This window comes from Pseudophryne corroboree, chromosome 1 (genome assembly GCF_028390025.1).
Source record: "Pseudophryne corroboree isolate aPseCor3 chromosome 1, aPseCor3.hap2, whole genome shotgun sequence".
NCBI classification, from domain to species: Eukaryota; Metazoa; Chordata; class Amphibia; order Anura; family Myobatrachidae; genus Pseudophryne; species Pseudophryne corroboree.
Genome location: NC_086444.1, coordinates 267,622,733 through 267,628,950, shown reverse-complemented (window position 1 = coordinate 267,628,950; position 6,218 = coordinate 267,622,733).

The following is a 6,218-nucleotide window of genomic DNA, read 5'->3' as shown; positions in this document are numbered from 1 at the left end:
ACACCCATATCCTCATCCTGGTGTACTTCAACACTGACATCTTCAATTTCACTATCAGGAACTGGACTGCGGGTGCTCCTTTCAACACTTGCAGGGGGCGTGCAAATGGTGGAAGGCGCAAGCTCTTCCCGTCCAGTGTTGGGAAGGTCAGGCATCGCAACCGACACAATTGGACTCTCCTTTGGGATTTGTGATTTCGAAGAACGCACAGTTCTTTGCTGTGCTTTTTGCCGCAAGTCTTTTCTTTTTTCTAGCGAGAGGATGAGTGCTTCCATCCTCATGTGAAGCTGAACCACTAGCCATGACTAGTGGCAGCAGCTTCAGCACGAGGTGGAAGTGGATCTTGATCTTTCCCTATTTTTTTAACCTCCACATTTTTGTTCTCCATATTTTGCACACAACTAAAAGCCACCACAGGTATACAATGTAGATGGATGGATAGTATAGTATTACTTATACTTATGGACGACGAGTGATGACACAGAGGTAGGTACAGCCGTGGCCTACCGTACTGCTGCTTAGTGCTTATATATATGATATACTGTATAACGGACCTGGTGGACACTGTCAGCAGACTGCTAAACAAACTAGTATGACTATGAAGAAAGAAAAAAAAAAACACCACAGGTATACAATGTAGATGGATGGATAGTATAGTATTACTTATACTTATGGACGACGAGTGCACTGACGACACAGAGGTAGGTACAGCCGTGGCCTACCGTACTGCTGCTTAGTGCTTAATTATATATATAATATACTGTATAACGGACCTGGTGGACACTGTCAGCAGACTGCTAAACAAACTAGCATGAAGAAAGAAAAAAAAAAACACCACAGTGTTTTTCAGGCAGACAAACGTATACTGGACTGGTGGTCACTGTCAGCAAAACTGTGCACTGTACTCCTGCTATAACTGCTCCCCAGTCCCCACAATTAGGCAGTGTGAGCAGTGCACTCAGCACAGATATATCATGCAGCAGTGCAGCACACTGAGTGAGCACAGATATGGTGGAGCGTTTTTTTTCAGGCAGAGAAACAACGGATTAAACTCAAAACCCTGCACTGTACTCCCTAACAGCTGCTCCCCGTCCCCAATCCTCCCCACAATTAAAACTAAGTCACTCAGTTTTTTTTTTTTCTAATACAACGGAGAGGACGCCAGCCACGTCCTCTCCCTATCAATCTCAATGCACGTGTGAAAAATGGCGGCAACGCGCGGCTCCTTATATAGAATCCGAGTCTCGCGAGAATCCGACAGCGGGATGATGACGTTCGGGCGCGCTCGGGTTAACCGAGCAAGGCGGGAGGATCCGAGTCGCTCGGACCCGTGTAAAAAAAAAGGTGAAGTTCGGGCGGGTTCGGAACCCGCTCATCACTACCGAAAACCAGTCTATGAAGAGCTGCCAGTCAGGGACATATAGCATGGTATATATATATATACGTAGTTTTGTTATGTAATAGTTCTTTAGATAAAATGAATTGCAACAGGAGGTCCTTTAACATATGAGCTAAAACTAAAAACAAAAAAATGGATTGGTTTGAATAACATATGAACTTTATTAAATACAAATTGCTTTCTTGTCCACTCAATAAGACATTACAAATTACAGGTTGAGTATCCCATATCCAAATATTCCGAAATACGGAATATTCCGAAATACGGACTTTTTTGAGTGAGAGTGAGATAGTAAAACCTTTGTTTATTGATGGCTCAATGTACTCAAACTTTGTTTAATACACAAATTTATTAATAATATTGTATTAAATGACCTTCAGGCTGTGTGTATAAGGTGTATATGAAACATAAATGAATTGTGTGAATGTAGACGCACTTTGTTTAATGCACAAAGTTATAAAAAATATTGGCTGAAATTTCCTTCAGGCTGTGTGTATAAGGTGTATATGAAACATAAATGCATTCTGTGCTTATACTTGGGTCCCATCACCATGATATATCATTATGGTATGCAATTATTCCAAAATACGGAAAAATCCGATATCCAAAATACCTCTGGTCCCAAGCATTTTGGATAAGGGATACTCAACCTGTATTAAAATATCAGAAGATGACAAAGAATACAGAAAGAAAAACCCCAATAGAATAATATTGTTTCCTGTCTTCTGCAACGTACAGGGGAGAGTCACATACAGAGTGGGCATGTGTAATATTTCATTTAAAAGGACAGTATCTCTCTCACATGAATGAATAATCTCAACTTCCATAAACCCACACTTTAGAAAATATACCCCTTGGAGTCAACAGCAATGCTACAGAAAATAAAACATCCAGTCCTGGCCTGTCTGGTGGGGACTGTGAGGTCATGCTGTGATGTCATAATGGTGGCAGCCTAGATCAAGGCTGTGCTGTTGCTGCATCACTCATACACATATCACCAACCAAAAGAGATACTCGCATAAGGTTAGTGACTGTACAGATATAAGGTCAGATTAGTGTGATGTGACGGCAGACTTGGGAAGTGTCTACTGTAATATATGACTTATTACCTTGAGGACAGGACAGTATTGGATGAAAACAAAATCTCACACCTACTGGGGCAGTACCATACTCAGCAGCTACTAGGGCTGCATCTGGGATCTCTGTTTGGAAATGTTAGATGTCTCAGATAAGGGACATATTGTGCCATCTAGACATATTTTCCTGTTTCGAGATGTTTCATGAGCTCTGGGTGGCACTATGTCCCATTATGCCCCGCCTCCTAAGTCCCAGTATGCGGACTGTTCCAGTTTTTTTAATGTGCAGAGGTGTGATAGATGTATATTGTGCTTTAGCCATTACTTTTGTTTTTCAAAAACTCAGAAAGCATATTAAGAAAGGTATAATAGGTTTAAATTTTACTCCGAAAAATAGGGATAACATGATCCAATAAGAATTTGCTGTGATCCCTTGCGGATTGTTTTCAGATGGATGAAAATCTTTACTTATTTATGACTTTAAAATACGTTTTTTTTTGTTTTTTTTTAGTTTCTTCAGAGCAACGTTTGTATTTGTATAACACTTGTAACCAATCATAAAAGTAAAATTATCACAGCAGCACAAAGTATTACTGGAGAGAAGTGTATCAATAATGTAATGGGCAGTGACATTTCCAGTTGTGTAATGGTTTTAGACAGGGCTACATGTGACAAGGGCAGCGCCATAATGTGGTGAGGAGGAGTATGGAAGCAAGCAAAGGGAATTTAGATACTAATCATTAAATAGTATAAGGAATCGCTCCCTGTTTTGTGCTAGGCAACGTTGTGCAGGAAACTCTTTGGGGTATATTTACTAAAGTGCAGGTTTATAGAAGTGGAGATGTTGCCCATAAGAACCAATCAGATTTTACTTATCATTTATTTAGCACCTTCTAAAAGATCATAGCTAAAATTTGATTGGTTGCTATGGGCAACATCTCCACTTCCATAAAACCTCACTTGAGTAAATATACTCCCTGGAGTGAAAGCAGTGCTACAGAAGACAAAACATCCAAGTCATTCATTTAACTTACCTCATTATGTCGGTTTGAAGGTATCTTTATGTAGCTTTTTTTTCCATTTCCATTTGGTATTGTATGCTGGTCATTTCTAAGGTACTAAGAAAACACAATACAAATACAAAAAAAAAACATATTGTGTTAGTACACTAAATAGGTCACTGTCACAATGGCACTTATATAAACATCAATGTACAGTAAAAGTATGCCCAAAATTTTTTAATACATTTACTTACCGATAACAAGTTAATGATAGTGTGTCCTATCTCCCCAAATACAGATCTTCGATATCTGTGGCTTGTTGTAGGACAAGGATATACTGGAGGAATCAAAGAGAAAGAATAATAAGAATTTACTTACCGATAATTCTATTTCTCGTAGTTCGTAGTGGATGCTGGGAACTCCGTAAGGACCATGGGGAATAGCGGCTCCGCAGGAGACTGGGCACAAATAGAAAGCTTTAGTACTACCTGGTGTGCACTGGCTCCTCCCCCCATGACCCTCCTCCAAGCCTCAGTTAGGATACTGTGCCCGGACGAGCGTACACAATAAGGAAGGATTTTGAATCCCGGGTAAGACTCATACCAGCCACACCAATCACACCGTATAACTTGTGATCTGAACCCAGTTAACAGTATGATAACAGAGGAGCCTCTAGAAAAGATGGCTCACTACAACAATAACCCGATTTAGTTAACAATAACTATGTACAAGTATTGCAGACAATCCGCACTTGGGATGGGCGCCCAGCATCCACTATGGACTACGAGAAATAGAATTATCGGTAAGTAAATTCTTATTTTCTCTGACGTCCTAGTGGATGCTGGGAACTCCGTAAGGACCATGGGGATTATACCAAAGCTCCCAAACGGGCGGGAGAGTGCGGATGACTCTGCAGCACCGAATGAGAGAACCCTAGGTCCTCCTCAGCCAGGGTATCAAATTTGTAGAATTTAGCAAACGTGTTTGCCCCTGACCAAGTAGCTGCTCGGCAAAGTTGTAAAGCCGAGACCCCTCGGGCAGCCGCCCAAGATGAGCCCACTTTCCTTGTGGAATGGGCTTTTACAGATTTAGGCTGTGGCAGGCCTGCCACAGAATGAGCAAGCTGAATTGTACTACAAATCCAACGAGCAATAGTCTGCTTAGAAGCAGGAGCACCCAGCTTGTTGGGTGCATACAGGATAAACAGCGAGTCAGATTTTCTGACTCCAGCCGTCCTGGAAACATATATTTTCAGGGCCCTGACTACGTCCAGCAACTTGGAGTCCTCCAAGTCCCTAGTAGCCGCAGGTACCACAATAGGCTGGTTCAGGTGAAACGCTGAAACCACCTTAGGGAGAAATTGAGGACGAGTCCTCAATTCTGCCCTATCCGTATGAAAAATTAGGTAAGGGCTTTTATAGGATAAAGCCGCCAATTCTGACACGCGCCTGGCTGACGCCAGGGCCAACAGCATTACCACTTTCCATGTGAGATATTTTAAGTCCACAGTGGTGAGTGGTTCAAACCAATGTGATTTTAGGAACCCCAAAACCACATTGAGATCCCAAGGTGCCACTGGAGGCACAAAAGGAGGCTGTATATGCAGCACCCCTTTGACAAACGTCTGAACTTCAGGAACTGAAGCCAGTTCTTTTTGGAAGAAGATCGACAGGGCCGAAATTTGAACCTTAATGGACCATAATTTTAGGCCCATAGACAGTCCTGTTTGCAGGAAATGCAGGAACCGACCCAGTTGAAATTCCTCTGTAGGGGCCTTCCTGGCCTCGCACCACGCAACATATTTACGCCAAATACGGTGATAATGCTGCACGGTTACATCCTTCCTGGCTTTGATCAGGGTAGGGATGACTTCATCCGGAATGCCTTTTTCCTTCAGGATCCGGCGTTCAACCGCCATGCCGTCAAACGCAGCCGCGGTAAGTCTTGAAACAGACAGGGTCCCTGCTGGAGCAGGTCCCTTCGTAGAGGTAGAGGCCACGGGTCCTCCGTGAGCATCTCTTGAAGTTCCGGGTACCAAGTCCTTCTTGGCCAATCCGGAGCCACGAGTATAGTCCTTACTCCTCTCCTTCTTATGATTCTCAGTACCTTGGGTATGAGAGGCAGAGGAGGGAACACATACACTGACTGGTACACCCATGGTGTTACCAGAGCGTCCACAGCTATTGCCTGAGGGTCCCGTGACCTGGCGCAATACCTGTCTAGTTTTTTGTTGAGGCGGGACGCCATCATGTCCACCTTTGGTTTTTCCCAACGGTTCACAATCATGTGGAAGACTTCTGGATGAAGTCCCCACTCTCCCGGGTGGAGGTCGTGCCTGCTGAGGAAGTCTGCTTCCCAGTTGTCCACTCCCGGAATGAACACTGCTGACAGTGCTATCACACGATTTTCCGCCCATCGAAGAATCCTTGCAACTTCTGCCATTGCCCTCCTGCTTCTTGTGCCGCCCTGTCTGTTTACGTGGGCGACTGCCGTGATGTTGTCTGACTGAATCAGCACCGGCTGACCTTGAAGCAGAGGTCGTGCTAGGCTTAGAGCATTGTAGATGGCCCTTAGCTCCAGGATATTTATGTGAAGTGATGTCTCCAGGCTTGACCACAAGCCCTGGAAATTTCTTCCTTGTGTGACTGCTCCCCAGCCTCTCAGGCTGGCATCCGTGGTCACCAGGACCCAGTCCTGAATGCCGAATCTGCGGCCCTCTAGAAGATGAGCACTCTGCAACCA